The following is a 20,864-nucleotide window of genomic DNA, read 5'->3' as shown; positions in this document are numbered from 1 at the left end:
GGTGTAGACATGCCAAGCCAGGGCCATCATAAAATGCATTTTAAAAACAAAATGATGGCCCAAGATGTTCCACTTGCCTTTTGCCACTCGCCCACACTTATACCCCTTGATCAGAGCAAGGGTTCAAGGAAGAGAATTGGGGGACCATTTAAAATAAACATATAAAATACATTAAATTTAGAATAAATAAGCCTCTATAGTGAAATTAGCTGACCTCAAATTGTTTGAGGAGGTCTTCTGCCACCTAGCAGGTGGTGTTTCCTATATAGGAGCTCACAGTTCACATCTAAAATGCACAACAACAAAAAAAAAATTAAAAACCTAAATACCACTTCAGAAAATCGTTACTACAGATTACAAGCATATCCATTAAAAAAAAACTCAGTACTTCACCCTACTTCTGGATAGGTATTCTTTATGAAAAGAAACCCGCTAGATTGTTTGACACATTTACTTATTATAAAGAAAGACCGATATCACGCTGCTTAGCCTGAAATTCAAGTTGAAATTAAAAGGGCAAGTTTTTCAATCTTCATTTTTGTTCTCATGAACCATGAGATGTCAGGTTAATGCATAAAAATTGTAAGTTATGCTATATGAAGATGATATTACAATCTTAAAGACTTAGTTGGTTTTAAATTTACCCATTTAAAAATGTCTACTCTTCAGAATACTGAATGTTGCAAGCTGTTTTTTTTCTTGTCGCTGGACAGCATACAAGTTTCCACATGCAGTACATTTACATATTCAAATGTATTTACAATCATAATGGCCTAGAATATGCTATGAAAAGAAATAGTGCTCAGTTTTACTGGAGGAAATCTGATGCCAATTTCTACAGCATGCAAGGACCAATATATGTGAAAACCTAAAAGTTGCTAGAATAACCAGCCCTTCCATAGGGAATGCTCTTGTAGTCCTCACTAACGGAAATGGCATTGAAATGACCGAAAACGGAGTTAAAATATTGCTTCTACCAACTATTTCTGCAGAAATCAGCTAAAAGAAAGACTATTACAATTCTTAATGAATTATTCTACCATGTATAATTGGATAGCATGTACTTACTGATCAGCATACTGAGATCGTCCCTTAATTTGCAATTTTCTTTTCTCTTCACCTTCTTCCCTACCCTACAAACCATCCCCAGTTGCAGAATTTCTTCTTAGTTAAAACAATTTTATACTGTTCTGAGCCCAATTTAATCTACACAGTAAACAATGAAGCAAATCATCCACCTAATTTTAAACCGCTCTGTATTACGAAGCTTCCTCAAGAATTCAAATCTCGTCATGATTCAGTTTCATTTGTATCTCTAGGAATTCATTTAGGATGTTTGTGTAAGTTTGGGGCTCTCCATAAGTGAAAATTCCAGGAATAAGTATAAGTATTGGATCAAATTGAAAGAAACTTTTCCCAACATGCTATAATTAATTCACCACCTAATCTTATCGGATGGGGTAGTAAACAATATCCACCCATAACCCAGCAAGTCAAAAAAGAAACTTTACTTTCATTTAGTAAAAAGATGTTTGCACACCAATTTTTTTACTTTGCAAGCATTTTAAAGCTACAATGCACTTAACATCAAAAAAAAAGCATGTTTCAGAATATCAACACTTTGAGTGACGTGAATTAACATTTATGAAATTTAAGTAAAATTATTCTTGGGAAAATACCCCACAATTTTGCTTTGCGTGTTCAAGACTAAGAATACATGCTTTAAAATATGCCTTTAAAACATTTCACAGACTTGACAAACACAAAACAACCTGCAGTCTATTTTAAACACACAGATGTGTAATAAGCAGTGGTGAAAATCCAGCTGAGGGAAATCCAAGCACAGTAATTTTAAAGTAAAGTACTTAAATTTATAATGGTTAGATCTTTTATCGTCATTTGATACCAGTGTAAAGGAGATTAATCTACTTTTAGTGACAAAATAAAGATTCACCTCAATATCACAACCTATCGAGAAAGATTTGGGTTTGCATAGTTTAATTGTGAGGATTATGGGGAAAAAAAAGCTACTTATAGAAAATATTTTGAAGCTTTTCTAAATTTGGGCATTTCAAAAGGTGCTGTGCTCCCTTACTGCTTTGGTAGACTATACAGTTCTTATACCATACAGATGATATATGAACACAGGCAGTTAAAACAAACACATGACAGGGAAGTTCAATTTTCAGTTCAAACAGCATGGTTGCACACAAGTTTTGTATTAGCCAAGGGTCATATTTTCAAAAGATTCCAAAAGCTGCATTTCGTTTCAATTTGAAGCCAGAAAGAGAGTGCACCGTCTGCATTCCTTTAGTAAATTATTTAAAAAGATTCCACATTTCATATAGCAAATAACTGAAACCAATACATTTTCACGAGCATATACCCAAGGGATGGAAAAAGAAAAATAAGAAGTATCAAGCAACAATGTGCAGTTGATAAAATAGACTTTTGCACAAGAATCACGACAGAGTATTCGTTATCTGTTGCATTGCAATAATGTTAAATTGTAACTACATCTGCCAACTTTTAATGAATCTAAACAAATGTTTCATTCAGTACAATGGCATTTATCCGGTACACTGTAAGCAGTGAGCCCATAATGTTAATAAAGAACTGCAGCTCAAATTATAAATCTGCCTATTATGCACACGTGTTTCGTGGAGCCTGGAGACCTATACAAAAAACAGAAGTACCATGGCTGTTAGATAAATCACCTACCAGCAAAGAGCTCCACCCAGGAAATACCAGGCTCAACATTTTACAGGAATGGGGAAATTACCTTGGAGGCTTACAAAAAAAAATACAGGAAAACAAAATACCAGAAGCAAAAGTATCCTCCCATTAATCAAAAACATTCAATATACATAAACTCATTCCATGATCTTAACAGGATGGAAGGTGACCAGTCTGTCCAGGCAGTGTCATGTCTTTGTAACAGATATTCAACTAATTCCACTTGTCTTCTCTTCTCTAAAGCCATTTTCAGTGAGTCCATTTCCTTTGGAAAGTTACAATATGCATTTTCCACCTAACAAACCGCACGAAGTATGATAACTCAACGTGAAAAAAGAATTTTCATCTCAGTTTTTTTGTAAAGTAGCACAGTTAACAAACTTTGCCAGTAGAAGTCATTTCTTCTTTTTTGCTCTATCAGAACTGTTGAGAATTTTGAAAGTCACTTAATGCACCTTTAAACATTCCCTGCTTTAAAGAATAATCCCAGTTGTTCTGATCTTTCAACATAGTTTATGCCCCATCCATCTGATAAAACAGGAAACCCTGCAAGTGTTCAGAAAGCTAGGTAGTACCTCTGGAGAGGCAACAAAGTTATTGCTGCAGATCGATGACCTATAGACAGGCTGCATGTTATTAGACACACTTTCACATGAATTTGTTCAAAGATGCTACAACACATTTTTAGACCAGGTGGGGCTTGAATCCAGGCTTCCTGGATCAAAGGTTGGGGCACTACCATTGCTGCACCACAAGAGTCCTTAACTGACATCTATAAACACATTTCATGAAATCACAGCCTTGTCATTTTTAATTGTGTTAACTCTAATCAAAAAGATATTCTCAGGGCACAAATAGTGAGGAAGTGTTGAGAATTTGATTTTGGCAGTCTATTGTAATTCTGCTTTCCCATCAGTTTCAAAATCTGAAGTGAAAAGTGAACTGATGCCCTCAAAATGCAGTTATCTGTCATAAAATATTTCTTCACACCTCTGCATAAACAAGTCCAAATATATGAATTAGGAGCGAGAGTAGACCATTCACCCCCTCTAGCCTGCTCCGCTTTAAAACCGCAGCTAATGTGATTATGCACTCAATTCTGCATTCCTGTCTACTCTCAAAAAAAAAGTTTACAACAGGCTGAGTTATTTATACCTAACCAGAAGTTAATTGTAACTTCGCAAACACAGACTTGCTAAAAAGGCCTACAATAACTAAAAAAAAAGTGAAGATTGATACTACACTGCAGTATCAACAGGGGTATAGACTTTCAGAAAGCACTTGATAAAAATGCCACATAATTAAAAGGTTATATCTTGAATCCATAGCCAGGAATTCCTGTTCATCCAAAGCTCGTATAACAAAATGTAAAGTTTGCAATTATAAAATATATATATCCATCTATTAGTATATGTAAATTCATTTCATCCACTACACAAGATTAAACAGTAAACAGAATAACCACCTTTAGTTTCTGGCAAGACCAGATTCACATTTGTTCGGAACTTACCTCCAACCACAGTCAGGTCACTTTCTTACAGGCACTACCAGTTCAGGAAAAACTAAAAATTTTTATAATCTTTATATCTTCAAACATAAGTTCAAATCAATGAGAAAGCATTGCATTGAAAAAAAAATTAAATCCCTCAAAGAAACAGAGTTGTTTTTCATACCACCATTCCAACACTACTCGTCCTTGAAACAACTGCAAAAATTCATATCATTTCAAAGAAAGACATCCATTATTGCAACAAGTTCTCTTTCTCCCTCTAAAGAACAGACAACCCATATCAGGTGACAATGAATCAATGATTATGTATGCACATATTTGATCCAATGGGAAGAGTCCAATTACAAGACCTGCTGGCTGCTCATCAAATGAACCCAGTCACAGACAAGTCATGAAGACAAAGTTACAATTGTTATCCCTACATTAAAATACTGTTCAACAAGTTTTCTCTTAAATTTAAAGCCTGTTTGATAACCTGTCCATATAAATTGTTTCTTTGTATCTTTTTACAGATTTTTATTAAAATGTTCAAGTTTATATAAAAGTACACCAGTAATTATATGCTTTTAACAATTACATTAATTCCTGTGTTATCTATGTGGGAAAGCTTGTTTAGCAATGTTGTTTTGCACTCATATTTATTGCTTTGAATACAGGATAATGATCAGTGTCATGTACAGTGAATAATTCCTCCTAGATGCTGGAGTTAGGTTTCCAAACCACTTGCATTAACTCTCCAATTTTGAGCAATTTCAGTTAGTTATCTGGTAATAATTCATTGAACAGAGATGATACTACTTTGCAATTTGGTGAAAACTGGAACGAACATTCAAAAATATTGAAACCTAGTGAGACAGTGTGGCTCGTGTTCAATAAGGAACATTGAATGCATTAACGTGATAATCGTTACATTGGGAAGCCTGTTGCAGAATATTCCATGTTTTCTTCTAAACATAGCTTTTTCTTGATATGCACACATTATGATGACAGTACTATCAAATTGAAAAGGTGTACAAACATTAAATTAGAATTCTTGTGGGTGGTTGAGCGTATTCAAATGTGAAAAACAGGAAGTAACATCTAATTATTCAACAAGAGCTTAGGTTTCAATTCTTTCCAAAATGCTGGACTACACAGCATGCTCTTCAAAATGATACACATATCACTTGATAGCACTGCAACCAATTCAGATTATTAATATATGAACTTTTCTACAAAAAAATTAAGCAATTATCTTCAATAGAATCGTCCAGTTCACGATCACTGCACAGCTTACTGATCTGTATTGGCTTGCAATAGAACATCTTAACTCTGAAATATTTGTTGTTAGGTTCAAATTTCTTCGTGGCCTTGCCCTTTCTCATTTCTGTGAACTCCTCGATCCCTAAAACTCATATCTGTACTCATCCAGTCTGGCATCTTTTGCATCCGTGATTTTTATAGCTCTGTGGGTGGTTATGCCTTCAGCTGCTGAGGCCTAAGTTCTGAATAAAAACAAACAGCTGCTGATACTGGAAATCAGAAACAAAAACAGATATTGCTAGAGAAACTCAGAAGCTCTGGCAGCATTGAGAGAAGGAAAGCAGGCTCAAATTTTTGAGAGTCCAGGGTCCAAAGTTCTCAAGATGGCTCACTGAACTTGAAATGTTGGTTCTGCTTTCTTTTCACAGATGCTACCAGACCTGTTGAACTTCTCTCGTCAATTCTGTTTTTGTTGCCTAAGCCCTGGAGATTCCTTCCTAAACATCCAAGTTAGTTTAGTTTTCATTGCTCGTTTAAGGTACTCATAGAAACACAAATTGGTTGTTATTCACAAATCATATATTAATTCCAGGACAGAAACAAAAATCATGAATTGATTGGTTTGGAGGTGATCCCACAAACAAATACCAGTATAATTACCATATCATAAAAGTGTACTGTAAGTACTATACTGGAACGAATAACATAACCAAGGATAAGAATATGAGTTGCTTTCCCATTGCCTTCCTCACATGTGCTTAAAGGAAGTACAATTCCTCTTCCTGGAGGATCCTTCATTTGTGAGTAGCCACTGTCCCTTGATATTTTGACACTTCCAACATTACCACCAAAAATCCATGGGTTCCAATTCTGGCCATTGTTGATAACTTTGAATTTGGAACTTTTACATGGACCGAGGCAGATTCAAAAAAGGGCAGTGACAACCATTACCCCAACATCTCAAATATCCTGACTTTCCATATGTGGCCTGCAGTAATCAATTTCTAATGGCACGTTCTTTCTTGCATTCCTGCAATAAATGTTTATTTTCATGGGATGTGGCCAAGGACAGTGCTTGCTGCCTACTTCTAATGGCCCTTGAGAAGGAGTAGACTGCTTTTTTCAATCAAAAAATCAATAACGTTACTCTGGGTCTGCAGTCATACTAAGGATGGTTGACATACTTTCTAAATGAACCAGATGGAATTTTATGAGAATTGACAATAGTTTCATTATCACCATTACTGAAACAAGATTTCAACTTTGGTTTAATTAACTGAACTGATTGATGTTGAAATTCAATTTCGACCAGCTAACATGGTACAATTTGAATTAAAGTCCTAAAAGCATTAATCCAACCTACAAGTCCTTGTTTGGCCACAGCTTTCAAATCTTCTGTCAATTGTACAATTGAAAATGAAACCAAAAACAGAAAATACTTTAACTATATTAATACCAACTGGGTTTCTAACAAATATGAGGGGTGAGGTTGCATGCTGTACCATGTTGAGGCAATTCCTTTTTAAGGTAGCATGATGGCTAGCACTGCTGCTTCACAGTGCCAAGGATCCAGGTTTGACACTAGCCTCAGGTCGCTGTCCATGTAGAGTTTACATGTTGTCCCTCTGTCCGTGTGGGTCTCTGCCTGCTGCTCTTGTTTCCTTCCAAAAACCAAAGATGTGCAGGTTAGGTGGATTGGCTATGCTAAATTGCACTGTAGTATGCTAGATGGGTTAGACATGGCAAATGTGGGATTAGGGTGGGATGTTCGTTGGAGGGTCAGTGCAGACTCAATGGGCCAAATGACCTCTTATATGAACGCTAGGGATTCTAACCAAATTATGTTGATGGTAGCCAGAGTCTGAGGCTCAGCTGAGGGTTGACCAAGACTTGAGGGTCAGGTTCAGCTAACTAGGCATTTAGGATTGATAAATATGCTTTAAAATTTCTAAACAAAGTTACTAAGGAACCCACATTACTTCTTTCTGTTTCTATTATACAAGAAACCACTTTCTTTCCATAAGGGCACAAACCATTTATTGAAACCTTAAGAATTAGGCTGTTTAGAGCTACAGGCTCAAAAGTCTGCTCAAGAATTTTGAATACTGTTGAAATTTAAACAATTTAAAACGTATAGCTTCCCACCACTGTCTTTGAAACATTGCAAGAGCCCACAGCTCTATCTTGGAGTTTCATTCAGTTGGGATCTGTTTTAAGATAAAAGACTAGTATTAAATATTGTATATTTAAAGAAGCACCAAACTTTTAGTGTTCTACAAGTACTGAAGTAAACAGCTTGCTTTCATCAGAAATGTAACACCATGGAATAGTTAATATCAGGCTAACCTCTACAAGCAAATGCCTGCACTGGAGCTTTTGTTTCTCCCCTGTCTAGACAACATATAAATTGTATTAGGATGTACATACTTTACCTACAACAGAGCTTAAAAACCAGCTGTTTGTATAGCAGACAGACATTTAAAAATTCATGCAATATGATCAAATTTTACAAATGTTTTCAATGAAAGTGTGGCACCATCTTTTAAAAACTGTTATTGGCAAATCTATGAACATGTTCCTCAGCTATTATAACAAAGTGTGGAGCTGGATGAACACAGCAGGCCAAGCAGCATCTCAGGTGCACAAAAGCTGACGTTTTGGGCCTAGACCCTTCATCAGAGAGGGGGATAGGGAGAGGGTTCTGGAATAAATAGGGAGAGAGGGGGAGGGGGACAGAAGATGGAGAGAAAAGAAGATAGGTGGAGAGGAGAGTATAGGTGGGGAGGTAGGGAGAGGATAAGTCAGTCCAGGGAAGACGGACAGGTCAAGGAGACGGGATGAGGTTAGTAGGTAGGAAATGGAGGTGCGGCTTGAGGTGGGAGGAAGGGATAGGTGAGAGGAAGAACAGGTTAAGGAGGCGGGGACAAGCTGGGCTGGTTTTGGGATGCAGTAGGGGAAGGGGAGATTTTGAAGCTTGTGAAGTCCACATTGATACCATTGGGCTGCAAGGTTCCCAAGCTGAACAGGAGTTGCTGTTCCTGCAACCTTCGGGTGGCATCATTGTGGCACTGCAGAAGGCCCATGATGGACATGTCATCTAAGGAATGGGAGAGGAACCATTTTAAACCCCCCCTCCCATTCCTTAGATGGCATGTCCATCATGGGCCTTCTGCAGTGCCACAATGATGCCACCCAAAGGTTGCAGGAACAGCAACTCATATTCTGCTTGGGAACACTGCAGCCCAATGGTATCAACGTGGACTTCACAAGCTTCAAAATCTCCCCTTCCCCTACTGCATCCCAAAACCAGCCCAGTTTGTCCCCTCCACCCACTGCATCCCAAAACCAGCCCAGCTTGTCCCCGCCTCCTTAACCTGTTCTTCCTCTCACCTATCCCTTCCTCCCACCTCAAGCCGCACCTCCATTTCCTACCTACTAACCTCATCCCGTCTCCTTGACCTGTCCGTCTTCCCTGAACTGACCTATCCTCTCCCTACCTATACTCTCCTCTCCACCTATCTTCTTTTCTCTCCATCTTCGGTCTGCCTCCCCCTCTCTCCCTATTTATTCCAGAACCCTCTCTCCATCCCCCTCTCTGATGAAGGGTCTAGGCCCAAAATGTCAGCTTTTGTGCTCCTGAGAGGCTGCTTGGCCTGTTGTGTTCATCCAGCTCCACACTTTGTTATCTTGGATTCTCCAGCACCTGCAGTTCCCATTATCTCTCTTCCTCAGCTATTATTCCAGATTGTAATTCACCTACTCTTAACTATTAACTCTACTTAGACACCTCTGAAAAATCTTTTGTTTTCCCTTCAGATTCTCTCTGTTCTCATTAACTGGGTTCGGAAGCTTCCAAATTTTGTCACTGGTGATATGTGTCTAATCACTAGGAGATGCAAAAAGGGCAGTCTGGGATTGTGCTTGCTAACTTCTCCCTTCCCAGATAACATGTAATAAAGGAATTTGAACATCAGAGTCTACCTGCCTCATCTGACATTAATCAGCTAGCTTCAATTAAAAATGAACACATTCAATTGCCTCTCCATGCCAACCAGTCAGCACCTTCTTCCCAACAGGTCAAAGCATCCCACCCAGACCATCCCCGTGTAACACATCTCCAAACACGGCAGGCAATTTGGCACAGCCAATCCGTCTAGCCTGCACTATGGACTGTGAAAGGAAACTCATGTAGACACAGGGAGAATATGCAAACTTCACAAAAACAGTCACCCAAGGGTGGAATCGAACCCAGGTCCCTGGTGCTGTGAGTCAGTAGTATTAACCACTGAGCCAACATGCCATGTGCTGTATAAATTGAGGCTGCCCTTCAAAGCTTGGTTTCTTGAATCCTGGTCCTGATTTATGTAAGAATGTGTCTTTTTTCTAGTGATGTTTATTCACTCTAAAAAATATGCACTACTGTACTGCAAAAGTGAACACTTCCCAAAAACATTTCAAAGTCTACAAATGGAGGGAGCAGAGTTAAACGAATATTGGAGAGCATTCAAAATCCCAGGGAAGTGATGATAGTATATAAACCTGAAGATGTAAGTATAAGCCACCCAAAAAAAATCAAAACACATGCTTATTTGATCTATAAGATTTGCTGAATTAATTTATAAAGTATCAAAGTCAACATCTGATCTGACATAAATTCATTACCTTTCTTTTCTACAGTGACAACTGTCATCACCTGGTTCTAAGCTCACATATCCTCATTTCTCCATTGGAATTCCATTAATCCAATTTCTGCCCTTCAAACAGCAGCAAGGTGACTTTGGTTGTAGTGACCAAAATCCATCGTTGTTATAAATATTGGCAACTATTCATCTCAGTACACTATTCGTAATTTGTGGACCTCCATGTTCCTCTACCATCAGTCATCCTTGGTTGACCTCAAATGGACCATCCATGCGTAGCTCTGCTTCTACCTGCTCCCAGTCAGCCAGTATATCTTCAGAATGGTGAACTTATCCTCCCTGCACATTTATCCATAAAAAGCACTTGTGGTCTCTCATTTATATGTTGCCCCATAGGCATATGGTTGATTTACTATATAACATCAACTTTCCATCAGTTCCTTTTACTCCACAGCCTCCTAGGGCATCCTAGATCAAATGTATCGTCTACAGAATTTACAAGCAGCATGTAGAATACAGCCTCTATTGACGTAGAAATCTTGGCAAAGTCTTGAAATTCAAACACAAGTTTCAATGTGGACTAGTGTTCACCTCTGGAATTCTGCTAAGAATTCTGCTCTGAAACAAATAACAGGTTTATTACCCAAGCAATTTTTGATTTACTAACTTACTTGGGCAACAATGGATCAAAGTAAAACTGGCAGAGCAGTAATGTAAAGTTTATTAACATGAGCACAGGGGAACATTCATAACTTCCTGAACATGAAATTTCCCATCTCAGTAGGGTTACTTGATTAGACACAAAGTGAATCAAAAGTGCTCCTGTGCAAGGAATAAGAGGTTCAAATAAAATATTCCATGAACCTAAACAATTCCCCAGTAACTAGCTACATAGAGACATGCTGGAAGAGGATGCTCACTTCTCTTTTAGTTAGAAAATAGAACAAAAACTAAACTTGAGTCATTGTGAATAAAGCCTAATCTTCTACTTTGTGTACAAAACAAAAAGATGAATTTGAGAGCTTCACTGTAATGAGTAAAAGCACTCATGAAAATAGCACCGAGCCTTACAAATGTTCAATTCCCAGTTTTTTCAGGATTTGTTGGTCTCAGTTGTGTTGACAGCAATTATACTCAGGTGCTCAAATAAATGGAGGGGAAGAATCTGGCAAAGTTTGTTGTTTCTGAACATTATCCAATAATCCTACTCACTCCGGGTGCTCTGGTTTCCTCCCACGGTCCAAAGATGTACAGGCTAGGTGGATTGGCTATGCTAAATTGCCCATAGTGTTCAGGGATGTGCAGATTAGGTGGGTTACAGGGGGATGGGTCTGGTTGGGATGCTCCAAGGGTCGGTGCGGGCTTGTTGGGCCAAAGGGCCTGTTTCCATACTGTAGGGATTCTATAATTCTACCAGAAGTATTTTTGAGATCAGCGGGTCAGCTATGATACCTTAAATACCTGAAGAGCCTCCACTTTCTGATTATCATTGCTCTCATGTTAATCAAAACTTATTCTCACTAAATGGGTTGAGGCCAGTGTCAGAATATCACCAATTGAAAATCTAGGCTTCACTACATGTTGAGGTTCATTTTTGAAAAATTATACTTTGGTGGTTTAACGGGTGTATGGAACTATAGTTCAGCAAGATTTATTGGGATTCTAACAGGTGTAAAAGTAAGAGGAGAAAAGTCAAATCATATCATAATTTCAGCATCAATATTTGATCTGCAAAACAACCTTAAAATAGCTTCAGACTAAGAAAGTAGGTCTTGGCTCAGCAATGGAGTGACTCAGTCTACCGTCCCTACTTCCGGTCTAAAGTTATCAGCATTCAGTAATAAACATCCAGAAACAAACAACAAACTACAAGTCTATCTGAACCTTTGCTTTAACCCTTTCCCTTCCCATCCACACACCATTTCCCCCACTAACTCTCCACATACCCCATCCAATCACACCTATTGGGAACGATTACCCTTGGCCCAGAACTACCACATTCCCAGTTGTTTAAATTTTTATCATCCCATTGTGGAATTCACTGCCACGGAGTGCAGTGGAGGCCAGGACGTTAGATGCCTTCAAGGCAGAGATCGACAAATTCTTGATCTCACAAGGAATCAAGGGCTACGGGGAGAGTACAGGGAAGTGGAGTTGAAATGCCCATCAGCCATGATTTAAATGGCGGAGTGGACTTGATGGGCTGAATGGCCCTACTTCCACTCCTATATCTTATGGTCTTATGATCTAATTCACCCCCCCTGTGTGGCTCCCATGAAAAGGTAAACTATCAAGTGTTGCAGACAAGTGATCTGGCAGCAGACCTAAGGTAGAAGCCATGAAATCATTAAAAGTCTGCACCTCTTAGAACTTCCTTAAAGCCCTTACAATGGTCTTGGAGCTCCTCAGTCCTGGCCTCCCACCAATTATGGTGGAACACCAAACCCTAATCATGTGTACAGCCTCCATCCACTAGCTGACAGGTTCCTAGCTCTTGTTGTCATACCCACAGACTCGCACACAACATTGATTGTATCCAATTTACTGCATGCCACTACCTTTTCCACAAAAACAATTTGTATTTATATTGCATTTTAAAACAAAAAAATGTTTCGAGGCACTACAGAAAAATTAGTCAGACAGATATTGGTACCAAGCTATAAGAGGTATGTAAAGATTAGCAAAACAAAGAGAAAAGACATTTAGGAAGGATATGGATTAGGGTTTCAGCAGTGGATTGGCTGTGGCAAGGACAGACCTGGGTGACATTACATGGTTGGAAAGACAGTCTGTGTTACGGAAAGGTTATAGGATCAGCATCTCAATGCAGAATCAGATAGGAAGGTTGAAATATAATGCAGTGAGTATGATCTTACAATGACCAAGTAGGGGATAGAATCAATAGCAAGGGTATGAAATTTGCTATAGGAGTCAAAGATGATGATTATTCTCTTCTGAATGCTTAACTGGAAAATTATGCAGCTCATCCAGGGCTGGACATCCAACCCTTAGGCTGACAACATGGAACGGTAAAATATTGAAAAAATGTGAAGGAGAGATAAATTTTGGTGCCAATGCTTGACACCACGTCTCTAACGATGTCATAGATGAGCAAGTGGAGGGAAAAATGGGTTAGAGCCCTCTGATATTCCAGAAGTGGCAGAATGGAAGAGAGGAAGAGGGGCCATTACCGCAGTTTGTCTTGCTTTGATTGTATTGAGGAAGGGAAACCAGGAAAGGTCAGTCCCACTTACTGGGCAGGGAATCTAAGGAGAGGAATGTGGTCGACCTGCAAAGAGGTGGATGAAGAGGAACGATACATCAAACCACAGAAGATTAATTTGTGACTCGAACAAATGAACATCAATAAAACCATACAAATTAGGAAGGTTAAGCTATTCGGCTTCTCTATTCAGCTCCATCATTGAATAAGATCATGGGTGATCTAATTGAGAACTCAGTTTCACTTTCCTGCCTACTCCCTACACCTTTTGACACTGTTGTTAATCAAGAATCTAATTTTGACTTTTAAAATATTCAAAAGCTAGCCTCCACTGTTCTCTATGAAAGAAAATTTCACAAACTTGCAATTCTTAGAAATAATTATTCATCTCCCTTTAAACCAGAAAGCATTAATTTTTAAACTGCCTTCTTTTTGAAATCTTTCACACAAGATGAAATATTTTCAGTATCTACCTTGTCAAATTTCCTCAGGATCTTGTACAGTGCATGTTTGAATAATATCACTTATCATTCCTCTAAATTAATAGATGTGTCCAAACTTCCCTCAGAACATAAACCCTTCCTACCAGGAATCAGTTGAGTGAATATTCTCTGAACTGCTTCTCTACAAATGATGACTTTTCTTAAACAAGGCCAAAACTGCACACATTTATGTAAATGTAGTTTCACGAATGCCCAGAACTGAATGGCATTCTCCTCTTCCTATGCTCTGACAATCACAGAAATTTAGGCTTTAGATTTTAGATATTAACTAGATTGCCTTGTTGTTTATCTGTATTCTGCTAAAGATATATTATTAATGGTACACTTTTAATTTTTGTTTAAGTTATAAACTTGGTGTCTAAGATCTGTTATTCGTAAAGTCTTGTGAGGAACAACTGATCAATTTTGAGGGTCATTGAATGTTTTAATTTTAGAGTGTTAGGAATCCAGTGATAGACACCCACAAAGACAATCTGAGACACAAGATGTTATGGAATCCAAGAGGGAAATGATTAATGGAGTAAACAGAGCAAGACAGAAGTCATCAAGGTAATCCCTCCTTCAGCTGGAGCGGATGGGTGAGATGGTTAAACAGAGAAAGGCAGAGTGGGGCAATTGGTGATGATGCCAGCAAGGAAGCAGTGGGAAACTTGACGACCTTTGGAGAATGCTAAGAAAAGCACATAAAAAACCTCAATCCAGGATAAGTCATACCCAATACATTATATATTGAATAAGCACTGGAACGGAATTTAGGGAGAGGACTGTGGTCAAACTGTAAAGAGGTGAATTAAGAGGAATGATACATCAAACCAAAGAAGATTAATCTGTCACTTGTTTTCAATAAATTGTATTCAATAAACATTAGATAAAATTAAAAACTCTGCACATAGCAGTTAACGGCGTTCTTGGATAAATGAAAAAAGGAGCAAGTGTACTATGTTGAATTCTCAATTGGCAATTATCAGATACATAAACCATCTTCCACTTGCACTTCTGCTTGTGGATTTTATTCCATTAGTTAATGACATCCCATGCTTATAATGTGTAGTAATTACAAAAGGATGTGGAGCCTTGCCTGAAAACAAAGGCCAGCTGAGACATTCAAGCATGGTGCTGTCAATTAGGAAAAACAGGAGGATCACAAATCAGTCTCTAATGCCTGACTTCAAAACTTACCCTCTTTTGATTCAGAATCCAGCCCAAGAGCGATTGTTTGCAAAATGTTCTTTGCTATTTTCCCCCACCAAAAATGGTTTCATAAATTTGCAAGCTTTGATTCTAAATCCCCACTGATCCAATAAGTACTCATGAAAACATGAGGCTACACAATATAAAAGCAAGGGGAGCTGTTAGATGAAGAAAAAAATCCATTTCAATGAAGGGCAATCACTCATTAACGAGTATGGTTACCTACCATGGGTTCTGTGGGTCCGTGAATGACTGATGAGCTGATCCTACAGTGGTATCTCCAGTTACACATTTGGCAGGTGCTTCTGGAAGGTGGAATAGGTCCCTAGCCTTGAGATCGCTGCTATTTCTTTCCCTGGTTCCCTCTCCATATCTCCTCTTCCCAATGGGTATTCTCAAAGAATTGTACCCCCTCACACAGAAGCTTCCTCCAAAGTTAGTCTCAACCTAACAAGGGTTTCCCACGTTGATATTAATGTTGGATATCTTGAATGAGGCTTTCAGGAAGTCTTTGAAACACTCCCCCCGACCCCCGGCTCTCATTTGAGTTCCTTCCTTGAGCTGGGAGAAAGGGGTTTGTTTTTGGAGTTGGAAGGCAGACATCCTCAGCATTTGGCTAGCGCAACAGAGCTGCTTTTAGATGATTATGGCCTCATTTGAAAAGCAAAAGAACTGCTGTAAATCAGGAACAAAAAGGTTTCTATTGCTTTCTAACTGATTATGGAATCAAGAGGAGGTAGTCAGTGAGCCATTTTTAGGATTGATACCTTTCTGCTTATGAGTTCTGTGTCGGTATACCTCTTCTTCTACACTATATCTGAGGAAGGAGCAAAGCTCCGAAAGCTAGTGTTTTCAAATAAAACTGTTGGACTATTACCTAGTGTCATGTGATTTTTGACCTTGTCCACCTCAGTCCAACATCAGCACCTCCACAACATGACTTGTCAACACAGAGTTGAATCTCTACATCAATGTCAGCCTTAGATGAGAGGTAGTTTCACAGATACAATAAGCATTGTACCTGAAATGCTACCGTGCCTTTTCACTTTTTAGGTTCTAACTGATTTGTTGCTCTGCAATATTTTGTTCTTGCTTTGATTATCCTCCAGACACAACTAACAGTTCAGGCATCAGCAGCAACTTGCTGATTGGAACATTTCAGACTGGTCTGACACTCCTCATGTCTAGCAAGCAGCAAAACAAGTCAATTTCTTCAACACTTAAAATTCCCTTTTATCACTAGGCTGGACGCCTGTCAAAACATTTCAACTGATTCTGTTCAAAAATGTTGAAAATCCACTTCAGATTTCAAACTAATGAATGGTAAGCTCATGGCTCATTACAGTGTTTTTTTTAAACTTATTGTGCCATCTCATGAGCCCAATGCCATAGAAACAAAAATACACTTGACATCACTCATCAATTGGCTGCAAAAGCGATTAGTTCAATTGAACATGGCTGCAGAATTGACAGTTAAATTACAGAAACTCAATCAATACTTTCCATTTATGCAAGGAATGGTAAGCAGCCTTGTAAACTGTAGCTTTACATCAAAGTTTTCACTTGGTTCAATGTCAGGACAAGCAGTAATTAAACGACAAGTCACTGAATGTATCACACACTAAAAAGTGACAGTTGTCTCCAATGATACTTTATAACATGGAGATAGAAGTGACAGCCAGCAAATGTTTCTGACCATATCCTTCACAACTTCAAAACATAAACAGTTATATTACCGAGAGCCATAGAGTGCCAAATTATATCACCCTGACTGCTGTGTCATAATGTTGACTAGCTAAAGATCATTTATTCACAATGACAAAATTCACATCTTCATACATGGAGCAAGATCATCTGTTTACTCTTATTAATGACCAATCTTTTCCAAGAAAAGTGTTCTCTGTCCCTTAATCCTTTTGAGCTGACCCCTGTGGTACAGCAGGCAGGCAGCCCATTGTTGATTTTTTGCTGAAGCTGCTTGTAGCAGGGTATTTCTTCCTGATTCAGCAATGGTCATGTAATCCCTCGGAACAAAATAAACTAGGTTGAAGACTTGCAGAAATATTTGCATCTTCTATAATTACGGGTGAGATGTCTGATGCCTGGAGGGTGGTTAATGTTGTGCCTTTGTTTAAGAAGGATTGGAAGGACAAACGGGGGAACTATAGACCTGTGTGCATCTGATTTCAGTTGTGGGTAAATTGTTGGAGGTGATTCGAAAAGATAGAATCTATAGACATTTAAAGAGACTAAAAATGATTCGGGAAAGTCAGCATGGTGTTGTGCAAGCAGGATCGTGTCTCACAACTTGATTGAGTTTTTAAGAGCAAGTTACCAAAAAGATTGATGAGGGCAGAGCAGTAGACATAGTTTAATTAGACTTTGGTAAAACTTTTGACAAGATTCTGCATGGAAGACTAATTAGTAAAGTTAGGTCGCATGGGACTTGGGGAGCTTGCCAACTTGATAGATAATTGGCTTAATGGCACGAGACAGAAAATGGTGGTGGAGGTTGCTTTTTGGAATGGAGGCCTGTCACTAGTGGTGTTCCACAGTGATCGATTCTGGATTCTCTTTAGTTTATTTTTTATATAAATGATTTGGATTAGAATATAGAAAGCATGGTTAGTAAGTTTACAGGCAACACCAAAATTGGTGGCATTGTAGACAGTGAAAAAGGTTTTCTAAGATTACAAAGGGATCATGTTCAAATGGGTCAATGCGCTAAAAAAAAAATGGCAGTTGGAGTTCAATTTAGACAAATGTGAGGTATTGCATTTTGGTACAACAAACAGGGAAGGACCTATACAATTGATAGTACAGCCTTGAGTAGTTTTGTAGAACAGAGGGGCCTAGGAGCTTAAATACATAATTTTTTGAAGTTTGAGTCACATATAGATAAGATGATTAAGAAGGCTTTTAGCACACTTGCCTTCATTGCTCTGTCCTATGTGTACAAGGAGTTGGGAAGTTATATTGATGTTATACAAGACATTGGTAAGGTCTCTTCTGGAGCACTGTGCCCAGTTTTGATCTCACAGTTATAGGAAGGATATTAAGTTACAGAGGTTCAAAAGAGACTTGGCTGGATGTTGCCAAATATAGAAGGTTTCAATTATAAAGAAAGGCTGGAAAGGCTGGGACTTTTTCCACTGGAGCACAGGCAGTTGAGTGGTGGCCTTATAGAGGTTTATAAAACCATGAAGCATATTGATAGGATTAGTGGCAGGTTTCTTTTCTCAAGGATGGGGGTTTCAAGATCAGGGGGCATACTTTTAAGGTGAGAGGAGAGAGATTTAAAAAAGACATAAGGGGCAATTTTTTTTAACAGATGGTGGTTTACAAGTAGAATGAATTTTCTGAGGAAGTGGTGGATGTGGCACAGTTACAAATGTTTAAAGGACACTCAGAAGAATGCATGAATGGGAAAGATTTGGAGGGATATGAGCCAGGAGCAGGCAGGTGGGACAAGCTTAGTTTGTGATTATGTTCAAAGGGCTAAAGGGCGTGTTTCTGGATTCTACAACATAGCATTGAAATGCCATGCTTCTAGGAATTCTCGTGCATGTCTCTGTTTGGCTTGTCCTAGGATGTTGTCCCAATCAAAGTGGTGTCCTTCCTCATCTGTATGTAAGGATACTAGTGATAGTGGGTCATGTCTTTTTGTGGCTAGTTGATGTTCATGTATCCTGGTGGCTAGCTTTCTGCCTGTTTGTCCAATGTAGTGTTTGTCACAGTTCTTGCAAGGTATTTTGTAGATGATGTTCGTTTTGCTCGTTTGCTTTGTTTTCAACTGATATAAATTATTACATTCACAGATACACAAGTGTCTGTGTTAGTACCACAGAAGTAGTATGCTCCAACTGAGAATCACAATGTAATGGCATATAAGAATTTTATATCTTCGGGTCACATTTTATGAAACAGCATGTCTCTTAAAACTGTACTGATCATGAGGCATAAAACAACAACCACTTGAGCTGGAATGACTCCATTAATTTTTGTTGAGACATTTGAATACATTTGCCTCAGTAGCTCCTTGATGAAATCCATAGAAATACTAAGCTGAAGGTCACACAGCCAACTGACTGTACTAAGTCACCAGATCTCACTAACATTAGCAACTGAAGTAAAGTTGGCATCATTACCCTGGGTTGGAAATGAAGCAAACTGCGTTTACTCATGTTCCTGATCATTATCTAGATTCTCTGGAAAGAGCACTCAGGAGATACATATGAACATAGAATTAATACATATACCTTAACAATGATGCCTGTTACAGCCAGCTTGCTAAGACTTCCCATGTCTCAATTGAAGAATGGGCACTTGGGTGTAAAAACAGAAATGGTTATGGAAATGTATCACAACAAGGTTCAGGACCATTAAAAACAGGAAGATAGAAACATTCCTGGACATTGAATTTTAAAAATGCCAAACAAAAAAAAAGTAACACGCGTTTCAAATAAACACAATTTTTCTACACAATTACAGGTTTAAAAATATAGATATCAATTAAATTGTTTTCTTTAAATCACAGTCTTTCAGGGAAGGAAATCTGCCATTCTTACCCAGTCTGGCCCATGTGTAACTCAAGATCAACAGCAATATAGTTGGCCTTCAACAACCCACCAAAATGGCCTAGCAAGCTGCTGAGTTCAAGGGACAATTACGGATGGGCAGCAAGCATAAGTCTTGCCTGCCAGGATCCCATGACAGAATAACAAAGGTGCCCTAGGCAAAATATATTTAAGGTAGGCAAGATACAAGAATTGGGCATGTTTAAACAGAATCTTTTTCAAAGAGTGATATGTCTTTGGGGTGACTTTTAGAATAAAAACGTGTATACTCACTCCTCCAGAAGGCAGGGCTTGAACTTTACTGTTATGGAGAAAGACTGGGTAGACTAGAAGTTGTTTTATTAGAACAGAGGAGGCTGAGGAGTGACTTAATTGAGCTAGGCAAATAATGACAGACTGTGATAGAGAAGGCAGGAAAGACCAGTCTCCCCTAATGGAGAGGTCAAGTAGCAGGGGGTCACAGATTTAAAGTGATCAGTAGAAAGACAAAAGGAAATACTTTTTCACCAGAAGTTCTGGAATTTGCTATCCAGCATGGAGGTTGAAGCAGAAACACAATTCACTTAAAAGGAATCTGAATTTGTTCCTGAGACACTTAAACCTGCAAGGTATGTACCAGGTGCCAGAAAGTAGGATTAGAAAAAGTTAGTTTATTCAGCAAGTCCAGAGATGACAGGCTGATGGCCTCTTTTAGTGCTGTATTTTTTCTGTGTTGCAGTGGCTCCAAGTGCTAACCCAACTGAAAGCATCTCACTCCAGATGAACTAGAAGACACCAATCCTGTCTTTTGGTGTCTATGAGGAACCCTGAGGGCTGCTATTTAAGTTTTGTGAAAAGGTACATACCAAGATGGTTAGGCCTCATCTCTTCTGTAGGTGACATGGGGAGGTTACTACAGAACTTTCACAAACACTCTTGCATTGTAGTTGATTAGTTTATTATTGCTAGTGCCTTTCTACAAGATCACAGTGCATAAAATTTTACATAAAACAAGTATTCAACCTTGACTTGGTTTCCAATGCAGCAACATAAGGAACTGAACACTGGGAGCATTTACTCTAGAAGTACACCAGCTAACGAGGTTTTTAAACTTCATTTTATTTTCCACATATTATGGATACAAATGCAGTAAATCTGCACTGGAAGTGCTGCTTTGTTGCATTAGAGTGGAACTGGAGTTTGGTGAAATGGAGTTACTTGGAAAGAGGGAGGGAGGGAGGTGATCAGTCCCCCATTTTCTCT

The 20,864-nt window shown here is 38.6% G+C and overlaps 1 protein-coding gene across 13 annotated transcripts in view; it reads right to left on the bottom strand.

Annotated features, from left to right (window-relative positions):
* Positions 1-20,864, bottom strand: part of LOC125462689 (sickle tail protein-like) — a 614,365-nt gene that overhangs the window by 218,744 nt on the left and 374,757 nt on the right. The window contains exon 1 of one of the 13 annotated variants that reach the window (XM_048553015.2): positions 215-241. The exons of the other annotated variants lie outside the window; for them this stretch is intronic. The gene's annotated coding sequence lies outside the window, so the exon portion shown is untranslated. Of the gene's footprint in view, positions 1-214; positions 242-20,864 lie in introns of those variants that run through there. 13 annotated transcript variants of the gene reach the window in all.

Source organism: Stegostoma tigrinum, chromosome 2, assembly GCF_030684315.1.
Source record: "Stegostoma tigrinum isolate sSteTig4 chromosome 2, sSteTig4.hap1, whole genome shotgun sequence".
NCBI classification, from domain to species: domain Eukaryota; kingdom Metazoa; phylum Chordata; class Chondrichthyes; order Orectolobiformes; family Stegostomatidae; genus Stegostoma; species Stegostoma tigrinum.
The sequence above is the reverse complement of the archived record's forward strand: the minus strand, read 5'-3'. Positions and strand labels throughout refer to the sequence as shown.